Source organism: Columba livia, chromosome 5, assembly GCF_036013475.1.
Source record: "Columba livia isolate bColLiv1 breed racing homer chromosome 5, bColLiv1.pat.W.v2, whole genome shotgun sequence".
NCBI classification, from domain to species: Eukaryota; Metazoa; Chordata; class Aves; order Columbiformes; family Columbidae; genus Columba; species Columba livia.
Genome location: NC_088606.1, coordinates 53,976,540 through 53,990,165, shown reverse-complemented (window position 1 = coordinate 53,990,165; position 13,626 = coordinate 53,976,540). Strand labels below are relative to the sequence as shown.

Below are 13,626 nucleotides of genomic sequence, written 5' to 3'. Positions count from 1 at the left end.
AAGTACACCAACCATGGAAGTGGCTGAGGCATCAGAAAATGAAATATTACATACCAGATTTATGGAGTAAGAGGGCACAAGAGGCAGGAGTTATTTCTACAGCTTGTGTGAAAGAAAGAAGCATACAATGTTGGAAAGCTTTTCCAATTCTTCTAAGACACTAACAAAACTCCATATGACCTTGATCTTGCCATGTGCTGAGCATGGAGGCTCCAATTCCAAAACATGCTTCAACTCCTCAACTGTGAACATCCACACTGTCACAGATGACTTCACTGCTGCTGTTCTTTTTCCAGTAGGCAAATGCTACATCAAATAAAGGCCAGAGGGTTCAATACCAGTTAGAGTTAAGGAATAATAGACATAATTCATGCATCCTGTGTCATTCCAGTGTACTGCTTGAACGAAACAGTACAGGAGTTCAGAGAGCTAGAAGAAAAGGGCAGAAGTCAGAAGATTTTTAAGAAAATCTTCCCAACACAGGCCTTTAAGCAAAAAACACATACAGCAGTATGCACATCATTTGAGATGCAACATGGTCACACAGATCTAGTTTCCTCCTGCTCTTTGAACTGTAAACACAGCAGTCTGCATCAGTATACGTACAGCAGCAAATCATCTGAAACACATGCTCACGTCCCTTGCAGAATACGGATGAAGGTATGTGCATATTCAAGTGCTTGCAGCACTACACTGGGCACTCTGCTATCAGAAAAGCTCCTCTGCATTTTCTTCACATCATCCTCCCGTCTTTATGTTATCATAAAGCACAGACAGTTGAGAATGGCCTCAAAATTACAAGTTCACAACCTTCAGGTTATTGCAAATCCAGCAACGTTGCATAAAACACTTCTAGTTGCTTCTTGCCTGATACTATAGATCTCACTGTGCTGCTTTATGGAGCATGTTATTTTTCCCTTTTAGCACTTTCCTGATCAATCTGCTCACCCACATAAGTATTTGGAGATAATGAGCAGGTTGGTTTCTCAGCAAAACACAACAGACAAATAGGAACATTAAAGTTTACTTATTTATACTAGATTCAGATTCATCTTTATATCAATTTTCCTGTTTTAAGATAATATCATGATTGCACTAGCTTTATCTCCTTGAAGTCTCTATTTGGTATCCAGGCAAGCTTTGAACTATCCTTTCATAAATCCTAGATGAAAGAGTTCATCTAGGCTATCTCAATTCATGGTTGCATTAACAATTACTTTTCAAATGAAGTCTTAATATTCACACGGAATGCTTAATCTCATTCAAACTTGAAACAGGAAGCTCTATATTAAATTCCTAATGCTTGCTTTCACATGAAAATTCAAAGGAACAGGTATTAAAAACTGAAATTTAGAGGTTGCCTTTACCTCCTCCCTGCCCTACAACAGGCAAACCAACACACCTCTCCCACAACTACAAATCTCTGCTGTCCCTCAGAACAATCACTAATGTCCTTCAACCATTCCGAGAAACTTCCTCATCTGCCTTAGAAACAGCGTCTGTGCAGGGCAGCCTCACAGATGAACATTCATCTGTGCATTCCTAATTCCTTCTTGGCTGCAGACAGCTTTAGTTCAGCAGCTGGAAACCAGGCATCACTGCCACACCTGCAGACTAACACCTTTACCTGTTCATGGTTGCAGTACAAAGCAGGGTCACGGGCTCTGACAAAAGTTTAAATAATCCCTTCATCCTCTTACACAGGAGTTCAGTGAAACAGAACTACCTACATCTTAACTAATCTTCTTTCTATAACCTCCTTACAGACTTCATATATATATGTATCTTTATATAACAGCACGATAATGATTTTTTTTCCATATTCATTTATAATAGCTATTAAAAATGTATCACTAAAACACAAACCTTTGCATAGTATTGAGGTCATGCCTCTTCAGGAAAATTCAGACTAAACAGCAAAAGCATTTCAAGGATGTTGGCAATAGAAGAGTACACATCATTTAAATTGCCACTTTCAGCCTTCTGCAGTCACAGGCTGCAATACACATCCAGTTCAGAATAGTCCACAGACCATCTACCCTACCTGTTGCAGTTCACAAGGGTTTCCAAGCACCCCATAAATAGGTTCAAACCTGCAACAAAAGGCTACAAGTGCCACAGGAAGAGACCCATAAGGGCATTGCCAGTCCTGCTATAGCTATGGATTTGTCAGTTAAAGCTCCTATACTCTTAGAGTACGCCAACAATTTCTGCCATTCTGAGCTATATCAGATGTCCCCAAGTCTGGTGACCAATTTAACCATAAGCATATAGGCAAAACAAACCAACGAGACACCTAAGGGACTTCACATGAGTAGAATCAGTGGCTCATGCATGATTCAGCAAACAACTGGGACCCATTCCTATTGCTCAAAAAAAAAAAGAAAAAAAGAAATTTAAGAAATCAACCCAGAAGACAATTACACATCATGAAAGAAAATAAGAAAATTCATCCAACCAGGAGGAACTGTATTGCATGGCATTAATGTAAATAGATACAACATAAGGAAACAGCATCCAGTCTCCCTGCAAAGCCTCCTGCAGATATCAAAACATTAAACATCCAATGACTCGTATGATAATGCAATGTTAAACAAAAATACTCAGCTAGACAGGTAAAGCTATGAGAATGTGGGAGACTCTCCAAGAGAAGATACTGGGCCTGTGACATCCTTTTAGGACAGTCAAAAAGGTTCAAGGCATAGACTGAGAATTCCTTCGGCAACAGTTTACACCAAGACAGCTCAAGAAACTTTGGACCCGAATGGTTGTTTTCAGCCCTAAGCCACCAGACTTCATTGTGCCTGAACTATTCATGACAGAGAAAGTAAACCAAGCCAAGGAACTGATCTGGTGGAAAAACAGCCCCGGGAAATGGGAGTTTGGCAACAGCAAGTATCACCAAAGGCAGTGCTGTATGAAGTCAATGTAACATTCCGTATGATAGAGATCACTTGCAGTTTTGCATGACATGATAAGTTTATCACGCACTTTACCAACAGATCCACCTGTCGACACCATTCGACAGCTAAGCAGCTTTGACCTTCATTAAAAAACAGTGTAAGCTTTTCCTTTTTTGCTTCCATAGTTACACCAAGTTACATCTCAAGATGGGCAACATCGAATTAATGGTATTATTCACATACTCAATAGTGATTTACTTCACTGCTTTGAAAGATTGTAAAAAAACAAACCCAAACTTTTCAGTATGGCAAATTCCAAGAGTCTCCACATACCTTGGAAGCCCTGCCTCTGGTTTTGGGTTTTACATTGGGTAAAGGCTGTTTTGCTTTCAGAGGAAAGACTGGAAACAGGAAATACCACATGAAGCTCTGAATAAACTGAAAGAAAAATTAAAATGTAAGTAGTAAAATGCTTGCAAAGTTGTGTTCATACTGCTGATATCAAACAAATACATGATCTCGAAGCCTCAAAAATGAAAATGCAGTCATCGAGTCCATGCAATCACAAAACAAAGCTGGGGAAGGGGAAGCCGGGGCATGAGATGTTAAAGTACCTATCACACTTTGCATTCATCTTGCAAAAGGAGAAATTTCTCCTCTCATTTCTCTCCACTCATGATTAGAGTCATGACTGCCTCACCAGCTGTGCCTCTGGCTCATTTTAAATTCAAACTACGATACATATCTCACTTTTAGACTTTTAATAGCAATGCCTTAAAATGCAGATTGCTGACTAAATTTAGTTACATGATTAAAACCAAATCTAACTCATCTCTACCCAGCAAACAGAACTGCTGCATTCAAGGTTCAATAGAGGACTTAACTCTCCATCTAAAAACAAAGTCCTAACAAAAAAGAAGAAAAAAAAGAAAATCAAAGCACAATTCAGTGGTGTCTTTAAAAAAGCAGGATGCATAAAACATTAACCAGCTATGGAAAACTATCTGCAAACGCATCATAGTATACCATAGGGTTTTTGTTCTGTACTTCTGCAAATAAATTCTGCACTATGCTACTACAGCAGTATGAGTCATACACTTTTACTGACATTCTATATTTATATCTCCATGCCCTTCTGCACTGTTATATGCTTTCCTCCATATAGGCCTCCCTAACCTGGAATTTCCTTTCTTCTGCAGTTCCGCACCTCTTCCCCTAACACTGCCCAGAAAACTGAATAATAGATATTTCTTTCTAAGCACTTACTCAATTCTTTGTGGACATCATTTTGAAGAAACAACAGCCTTGAACTACTATAACACAAGGCATATGTTATTATTATATATGATAATTATTTTCTTTTGTCTTATTTCCTCATTTCCTTCCCCCTTCTCTGTAAATGGATTGCTCAGGCATTTGTCCTCTCTGAGGCAAGGTCCAGGTCTTATTCCATTAGACTTAACACAGTACGGTGCTAACAGAAAATCTTATTCAGAAATTACAAATTACAATATATCCATGTTTTCTAGGTCATTTTATGAAAAGCATTACCTGTAGCTTCAATCTTGCAAACACTTGTGAATCTGTCTAATCTGAAGAAAGCAAGTGATCCTGCTACTCTCAATACTCCACAGCCATCTGAGCCCACCTAAGAAAGAACAGGCATCTGTCTACAAGAGATAAATAAAGGTAATCAAGTTCCTAGGGTTAATATCAGCCTTGTCAAAAGACTCGAAGACATGCTGTGGAAAGATAGACACAGAAATATTACAAGAAATGCTGTGGAATGGCAGTCTGAAAAAGAACTGGGCACTCTTGCTGTTTTCCACAAGCTGCATTCCCAAGAATATTCACAGACCATTTGCACAGAGACCTCCCCAGATAACAAGCCTCAGACAAACATGATTCTGAATAGTAAAAATCTAATATTCACAAAGAAATAGGAAGCATTATAAAAATAGAACATTAGGTGACCAGTCCTGGGACTTGCTAAGTGGCTTTAGCATTCTCAGCAGTTCCAGGAGCAGCTGAGTTCTACATCCAATGGAGTTGAATCCTAACGGCGCGCTGTTCTTAAGAGATCAAGTACAGAAACAAAATGGGATCACAAAACCAACGATGGCACCTCCAGACCCTCTCAGGAGATCACCCCGCTTGTTCAGAGTCAGAACCATTAGAACAGAACCTACAATTGACTAAGACAGAGTGGGCTGTTCACCTCAAATAATGAGCAGCTGTAACTGCAGTATTCTCACTGACAGGAGGAACAATACAGTCTAAAAGAGGATGGGAAGGAAAACTCATCCCCTTTGAAGTCAAGAAATGAATAGCGAGCAATAAGGTGATGCATTCTGTCAGGAATATTATCCCCATTTTTCCCTATCCCCAAGAGAGAGTTAAAGAATACAGGGGGAGCAAGGGAGTGGGAAGGAAAAAATATTCCACCTCAAACTATGTATGGGCAAGAAGCTTAAGACCGATGAGACTGCAGGGAGAGGGGACAAAGGCACAAATAGTTGCATAATGGTGAAAGTATCTAAATGACAGTTATGTTCTGAAAAAATTCCATCATCTACAACAGCATGCTATCAGCTAGGAGAGTTCCCTTTGACTCCTGCCTTCTGTTCTCGGCTCAGACCTCTAACTCATTAGAATTCACATATTAAGAGATTAACTGTGAGATGTTTTTAGCATTTCAAGACACAGAGCATGAGGCAGAAGTTTAGGTCTGGAAGTTTAAACATTTAGAAACATTTTATAAATGTTACTACCTATGTAAATACAATGCAAATCCCCCCTGTAATGAAATCTGAAATTCCCTGCAAAGAGCAAATTATACTAATGAAACATACCTCTGATGTTTACTAAAGGAAGCAACAGGTGTCCACAACCACCTCCATATAGCTCTAGTGTCTGTATATGCTTGCAGTGCCAGCTCATCTACATTTCAGGTTTATTTAACTATGTATATGAACAGGGTCATAATGTAAGTATTGATGTGCTACGCTGCCTGTTAATAAGAGGGGTTTTGGCTTGAAAGTGATAGAAAGGAAAAATAAGAAGATAACTTTTCTCCTTAGGAATAAAAAAGGAGCAACAATGAAGAACAAAAGGCTCCTGGCTCTTCACAGCCTTCTTTTCCCTGACATTAAAAAGGATGTTGATTGAAAGAAGCATTACCCTCCCATTCATTCTTCACAGAATACAGTGAGATAGGGCAGCTTGTAAAGGTAACATGAGTTTTCTCCTGCTCTAAAGCAGGTGGCCAGGTGGAGAGGTGTCATTGCTCTGCTCTGAAGCGAAAAGCTTAAAAATCAGACGCTGAAAAAACATTTTACATGTCAAGTTTGTGTCTACAGAGGATCTGTTCACTGCAGAGATTTGAATCCCAAGGGCATGGGACGACCTGATTTTGATGAACGCTGCTCCAACACGGCTCTGGTGGATTGAACTTTAAATAACTACCCTAGATTTTTAAATTTGATACATCAGCAGTTTGTTAGGTTTCAGCCACCAGCTTCTGCCTTTGTGCATGCCCATGTTGTTCTGAGTTTGGTTGGGTTTTTTTGTTTCTGGGGTTTTTTTCTTCTTTTTAATCTCTAGCAAAGTGAGCAAGCAAGAGGAGACAAGCGCAAGAGGATTTAACACCCTCCTTTGTACTCTGTGACTTGTCAGGATGATTCTTCAAACCAGACGAACTTCTAGAAATTCACGCTGCCGCCCTTATATTGTCTCCATAGCCTGACCTTCTCTTCTGGTGGTTTTATTGTCCATTTTCTTTTAAATGAACTGCTTCAGCTCTACTCAGCTGTGTCGCTAGCAGACACAAGCCTGAAAGGAAACATTTGTGTAGAAGCAAATTCCTACAAAACAACCACTGGCTGTTGTAAGGTCCAAAACTTAAGATGAGAAACACCAAACTGATTTTGGGTTTGCTTAGCACTTTGGGGGGAAAAGGACAAGTAGGAAGACATACTCTTAAAGGAGTTTCTGCATATATATATGTATAGTGGGCAGCTTTGTAAAGGAAAGGTTTTAGGAACCATAGAAAAATAAGATTTCCTATAGTCATGATAAAAGGATCTTAGCAAAACTGACAAAACACTGTCCCTGAAAAGATCTTTGTCTTCACAATGTTTTGTATCATTTTTCTTTTAACTAATGACACTGAGTACAAGTGAGAATTAGTTATATAAGGAAACCCCACCCCTCCTGGGGTTTCTATTCTGCATAATACTGGGCAGAGAAGAAAGCAGACCTGAACCAAACAAGTTCTTAAATCCAGCAGAATATTCCCAAAACCTGAAGTGCATCCTAAGGGACAGAGATAAATGCAATTCCCCTTCATCTGCAGACCTCAATCTCAGCTGTTTAGGATCCACACAGAATATATGTACCTACACTGAGAGACAGTCCTTGCCCTGAAGTTCAAATAAGAACTACAAAAAACAGAGGGAGTTGCACCTGAGTTTCAACTAGCACACCACAAACTTATCTTGAAGTAGCTCCTTCTCTGCTACACAAAAGAGGATTTAAGTGTGCAAAAAAGCTTGCAAGCTCCCCTTAAAATTTTCCTTGGGGTAGGAATGTTTTGTTTGCTCTTCAGTGTCACTGAGACTGAGCCTCACTCACCACCAAGAGGTGTCTGCTCAGCTGCTGCAGGCCAGCGCTGGGTCATCCAGTGCCCACTGAGAGCTGCTCCTCTTCTCCAGACTTCAGGTTTGTTGGTTTGACCCTCTCTAGCGTTTGGTTGCAAGCTTCTCAATGTAGCAGGTTAATCTTGCTACGTGGTGTTGGTGCCCTGACAGCCTGTGCTTCTACGTGTACAACTGTTAAAAAATGAGTATCCAAAATATACTGCCAAAATGAAAACTTATCTGGAGACAAACATCAACATAACTCAGAGTTAAACAAAACCAATACACATTCCTACTACATAGTCAGAATTAATCATAAGGTTTGGATTTCAATAATATTTATAAGTAAAGCAATATTTTTCATGTGCTGAAATCAAGCCATAAAGCAGCACAGGGGAAAAAAATAGAAAGAATACCGATTTGCTTAAGGAACACAACAAATGTTAAAGGATATCTGCTGCTAACCACACTCTTGTATGCACTAGACTCAAGTGCTAAAACATAGATGTCAGTCATGGTATTTTCAGAGCACTCAAAAATCCCACTAAGTCAGCTGAATGCTTACAATCATAAGAACATTAAACCCCTATGTACTGGAAAATACCCCATTGCACATACTTTGTCGAGACAGAGATACAACTGCATGTTACAATAGCAGAGAGTCACTCCTGGCACTCACACATGGAAAATTTAACAAGTACATATGGCAAAATGAGATTTTTCATCACAGACTTGTGTTAGGTTGTTTTATGGCTCCTCACAACTGGAATAACTTAAAGAATAAAAGCCACCAGCCTAGCTACCAAATAAAACAAATAGATACACTCTCCTGGCAGATCCCATTATACTTCCCAAGCATCAAAGGAGTAAAAGCCCTACAAGACTACAAATCTGGAACACAAAATCCACAGCTGTTGATGTATCTCCTGTATCCTGTAGTATCTTACCTCAAATTCACTATTTGAAAAGTACCTCAAGGTAACCATGACAAGAACAAGACAGACAGGCTTTGTGTTGTTTTTCTTCTTGTTTTTTTTGTTTCTTAAGAAAAAAGTCCCAAAAGGTATTCTTTTTCGGAAGTGCTCAACTGTCACTAAGCTCTTTAAAAGCACATTATCTATGTTCAAATAGTAAGATTCATTAGTGAGCATTAAGCCTGAATAATTAATTACTAAATGGGAAATGTCATTTAAAGGTTATGAAAACAAGTATTCAGCAGCACAGATCGTGTACACATAGGCAGCTTCTTTCAAAAGCTGAGCTTAGTAATGCTTAGCTTAGTAAATGCTTAGCTGTAAATACAGTTACTTGAAAATGCGATAGTCATTTCTCTTGCGCACGTGTCCAAAGACCAACAAAACTAAGAGGGCAGAGTAAATATACATTGTGTTTGGGAATCAGTTGCCATAGAAATTACTTCAACTACTAAGTAATGATTGGTTTCAGCTTCCAACTTTTTATTCTATGCAAAGTGAGGGCAAAGCACTTCTACCTTACTAAGTATTTGAACTGTTTGTCTGAGAACATGCATATCCACTTTGCATAACTGCAGAATTTCTGAAGTGCAAATCCTCCCTGTTTGTTTGCTTCACATCAATTCTTCATACTACTAAGGGCTTTGAGTAGCCAAAAATTCAACCAATCCCATCACCATTCCACTACATGCAACTTTGTCGTGTGATATAACACTCAAAATTAAATTGTCTTATTTTTTTGCCCCCATCCACCCCAGATCTCTCAGCTGGAAGGGGCCGTAGAGAGGAACCCCCTTACCCAGTCTTCACGTTCATGTTTTTTGCTGAATATCAGCCTGATAAAGAAGCATCACTGTGGATGGCTGCTGGGACCCACAACACACAGGAGCCTAGACATTGAATTAAAAGCTGCAAGGCAGAAAGGAGTTGACCCAAGTTATACAGTCTCTGGTCCAGCCTGTCAGAGCAGCAACCAAATAACAGTGGTTTTGTATGTTACTTATTCCACATTTGCATCCTTCTCTAGTAATGCCTATGAACACAGAACTTGGAAGCAACTTATGACAGAAGTTAACAGAGCTGTGAATTTTCTCTTGCCTTTACCTTTGCTTCTTTTCATCTTCAAAACAGTTGAATGGACAAAAATGCTAATACAATATGAATGAAGTGATTTCAGTATGATTCAGGAGAAATGGTTTAACATCTAAAAAAAACCAAACCAACCAACCACTGAAAAAGCTTACCAAAAGATAGTGCCAACAGCTCCAGCTACAAGTACATGACACTTATGGTCAAACTCTTGCTCTCCAAAGGAAAATTGTATCAGCTTTGTATCCCGGTTACACTATCGCTGTGAAAGGGGAGATGTTTCCAAGAGAATCATCATCATCCCAACTGCAATTTGCTTTAAGGGAAAAAGAATAAGAGAAAGTAAAACCCCAAGAAATAGCTCCTGGTCAACAAGCTGCCCTTCTCAGCCCCCCAAAACTACAGCTCTTCTTGCAAATTGGCTCTCATGGTATAGAATATTGAAAACAGCACAAATACCACATTTACATTGTTCATGTACACAAGCACCGTAAGAAGGTATTATTTTATAATAAAAAAGGAACCTACCACTGCTGAGAGTCCAGGTGAAAGCCTTTCAGCAGAAACACAACCCAGATAGGGCCCACACATCACAACCAGGAAGAGATTTTTTGTTTTCCAGTAGGAACGGTACCAAATACAGACAAGAGCCACTGTCACACCAGTGATTACCTTTCTGTGATCAGCTAAGCCTGTCTGCAAATGCTTAGGGATCAGGGGTTTCCCTTTTAGCTTTTGCATTCTTTCATAAATTCAACTTAATTTACAGTTCTCAGCCTGTTGTTCTTGGTATCCTTCACTGCTTAGTACCAGCCATGTGCTGTCAGTGAGGTCCCATTAGAACTTTCTTCCCTATAATCTTAGGCATACTTTCTAATGTATCTGACCTTGTTTATTACATTTGCTAAATATATGGCTAGCCATAAACTGCAGCAATCCAGCCACAGAAACCAAAGAAAATAAACTAAAACAGAAGGGAAAGAAAAAAAAAAGAGTAATGAATCCCTTACCTCACACGCTAATGACCTGAACAAAATCTATACCACATCCGCATTTTTAAGGTTCATTTTTCTGAAAGCTTTTTAAAGATCGAAGTTCCTTCAAGTTAGGACAGCCACTCACATTACTTAGGTCCACAACAATCACTATTTCCAACAGCAAAAGAGAAGATATGACACCAAAAAAAAAAAAAGGGAGAGAAATTCAATATAATATAGTCCCTCTTCCCACATACATGGTCTAAGTTAGAAATGCTCCAGAGTGTAATGTTGAATGATGGCTGAGTCATTCTCCAAGATCCTCCAATCATAGAGTACTTACTAAAATACATCTGAACAGGACTAAGCAAGCAGGAAAAGAAGTCATGGACAGGAAAACCTGGTCAGACCAGCCTTGTGCACTGCATCTTCCTCTCCTGCTGTGGGAGAGGCATTTTGTAGGCAGGCACACACATAAGATGAGCAGAAAAGATTTGCAAAATTTGTCATTGCTGTTTTCCTCCTGTTTTACAATTCTTGCTGAAAACTCAGCATTTATCAAGAGCTAAATTTAACACAAAATCCATTTAAATTCTACTCTTCACAGACCATCTGAATCTCCATTTTCCAATAGACTCACAGCATAGCCTACAGGGGAAATTTCAAATAAATATTGAGATAAGTTTCTTTGCCCTTAATGCCAATCACTGAAATATTTAGTTTACAATGAATAGCTTTAACCAAAATTACTGATAGTTTAGCGTCTTCCCAAGACCTCTCTCTTCACATACAAAAGATACAACGTGGTATGGCACGTGCAACTATTTACTGACCAACTGCTAGTTACTAAGAACAAGGAGAGGCAAAAGAGGGACAGTGACCAAAGCAACAGCACAATTACTCAAAAGATCACAGAATCACAGAATCGACTGGGTTGGAAAAGACCTCAGAGATCATCAAGTCCAACCCTTGGTCCAACTCTAGTCCGTTTACTAGATCATGGCACTAAGTGCCATGTCCAATCTCAGTTTAAAAACCTCCAGGGATGCTGAGTCCACCACCTCCCTGGGCAGGCCATTCCAATGCCTGACCACTCTCTCTGTAAAGAATTTCTTTCTAATATCCAGCCTAAATTTCCCCTGGTAGAGTTTAAACCCATGCCCCCTTGTCCTGTTGCTAACCGCCTGGGAGAAGATGTTGTTAGCAAGCTTCTGTGAAAAACCTGCCCACCCATGAACAATTCTGAACACTTGACACCTTTCAGAATGTGTCTTCAGTTGACATTGAACCTACCCTCCTCCTTGGTAACCAAACTATAGAAAGAATTTCTTCAAGACTTTAACCAAAGTCATGTAGAAGTAACTCCCAGCAGGGAGCAGCAGAGATAGGAGTGTAGAATAACAAAGCAATAGACAGATACACACACTTTCTAACTTTGTAAGTTTAAAAATAAAGCCAAGGAATGATGCCAGCCCATGAAGCCAAGGAAAATTACAATCCCTTCTAGCTATTTACAGCTATCTAAAACTCAAATCCATACAATTTTAAAAATAAAATCCAGAATGCTTTAATGGTCAGTGAGCTAAAAATTTGTTAACTTGGTAACAAAAGCTGATACTGTAAAGAAAGAAAAAAAAAGACTGCATAAGCCAGAGCCAGCCCACAGGTTTTGTTTATTCAGTTCTTGCTAAAGGAATAACAAAATATATAAGAAACATGTTTGTGTTGTAAGACAGAACTAAACAAGAAGTGCTGACACACAGAGTAGGATGTAAAAGGCTTCTGTTGTGCTGGTGAGCCATAGCTGCTGGAGACAAAATCTGCTGTGCCTCAAGAGAGCACACACAGAAGATCTACCACTTACTGAGATCCACCTTCTGGCAGAAAATCCTCCCTGACATGCAGTGGCAATTTGGCAGCCTGAAGAACAAACTTCTACAGCAGCTCTGGCAAGATCTCACCCCCCATCTTCCCAAAGACAAGGTGGTGTAGGATTTGGCTGCTTGAGTTCCATTTGCAGAAACCTTCCATAAATAAACTGTCTGTAAATTTCAGTTCCTTACTGTTTGAGGAAAGAATTCCCATTAAAACCCTGGCAACAGATAACAACACTATAAGCTTCCTAAGCTGCTGAAGAATAGGGCTCTTCAGATCACTAGCTCATGTCTTCTGGGTTTCCTTGGTTTTTCCTCTCCCATGTATTCTACTTCAGTTAATTCTTGATTTAGTCTATGTGACTGACCGTATCCCTGATCCCATGAACAAAATAAGCAAGCGAATCAAGGACATCTACTCACATGAAAACACACCTAACTTCAACCTCCATATTACAAAGAAAGTACTAACACTTGTTCCAGGCTGGGATATCTGCTCAACCTCAGCCTCAACTGCCAAGGCAAAGAAAGCACAGCATACTCTACCGGGTCCTGCAATTAAAATGAAGATGTTTAATCTAGGTAGCCCAATAGCACAAGATCGCAGAGGACCCAAAGGATCTTACTGTACCTTGCTAAAGGCAAGAAGGTTAAATGTCGATAGATATGAGGAAAGGAGGGTGTTGGAGCCCAGCTCCAGAACTGCACGTTTCCAAAGCTGGTAATTGCAAAAGTCTTCCCTTCCATGAGAGGTTCCTTTCTGAGGACTGGCTGAATGTCTATACAGTTGGCCTTACAGAACTCTCAAAGTTGCGGCTACATAGATACAAACTGAGCCACACTTGAACAAAAAGTAGGAAAAGTGATGCCAGGAATAGAAAAATGGAGATTCGATAAGTCACTAAAGCTTTTCATTCTTCACCATTTTTCCCAAGCATCTGTAAAAGACTGACGACATGGAATTTCTCCAACTTGGGGTGGAAGGAAGGGGTAAATCAAGGTTTGTTCCCATCAGCAAACAGTAAAGAGGATTCAAACCAGTTGTTCCTGTAGGCAAAGCAGACTTGCTGACCAAATTGCAACAACAAACTAATCTCATTGGTGCAGAATTCTGGATTACTGAAAGAAACGGTTGAAGACCGTGTGAGGAATCTGAACATCTGTCTTCGCAG

At 39.6% G+C, this 13,626-nt stretch overlaps 1 protein-coding gene across 29 annotated transcripts in view; it reads right to left on the bottom strand.

Annotated features, from left to right (window-relative positions):
* SERGEF (secretion regulating guanine nucleotide exchange factor) overlaps positions 1-13,626 on the bottom strand; it is a 156,821-nt gene that overhangs the window by 125,796 nt on the left and 17,399 nt on the right. Inside the window, exon 9 of one of the 29 annotated variants that reach the window (XR_010473097.1) lies at positions 9,759-9,919. The exons of the other annotated variants lie outside the window; for them this stretch is intronic. The gene's annotated coding sequence lies outside the window, so the exon portion shown is untranslated. The remainder of the gene's footprint in view (positions 1-9,758; positions 9,920-13,626) is intronic. 29 annotated transcript variants of the gene reach the window in all.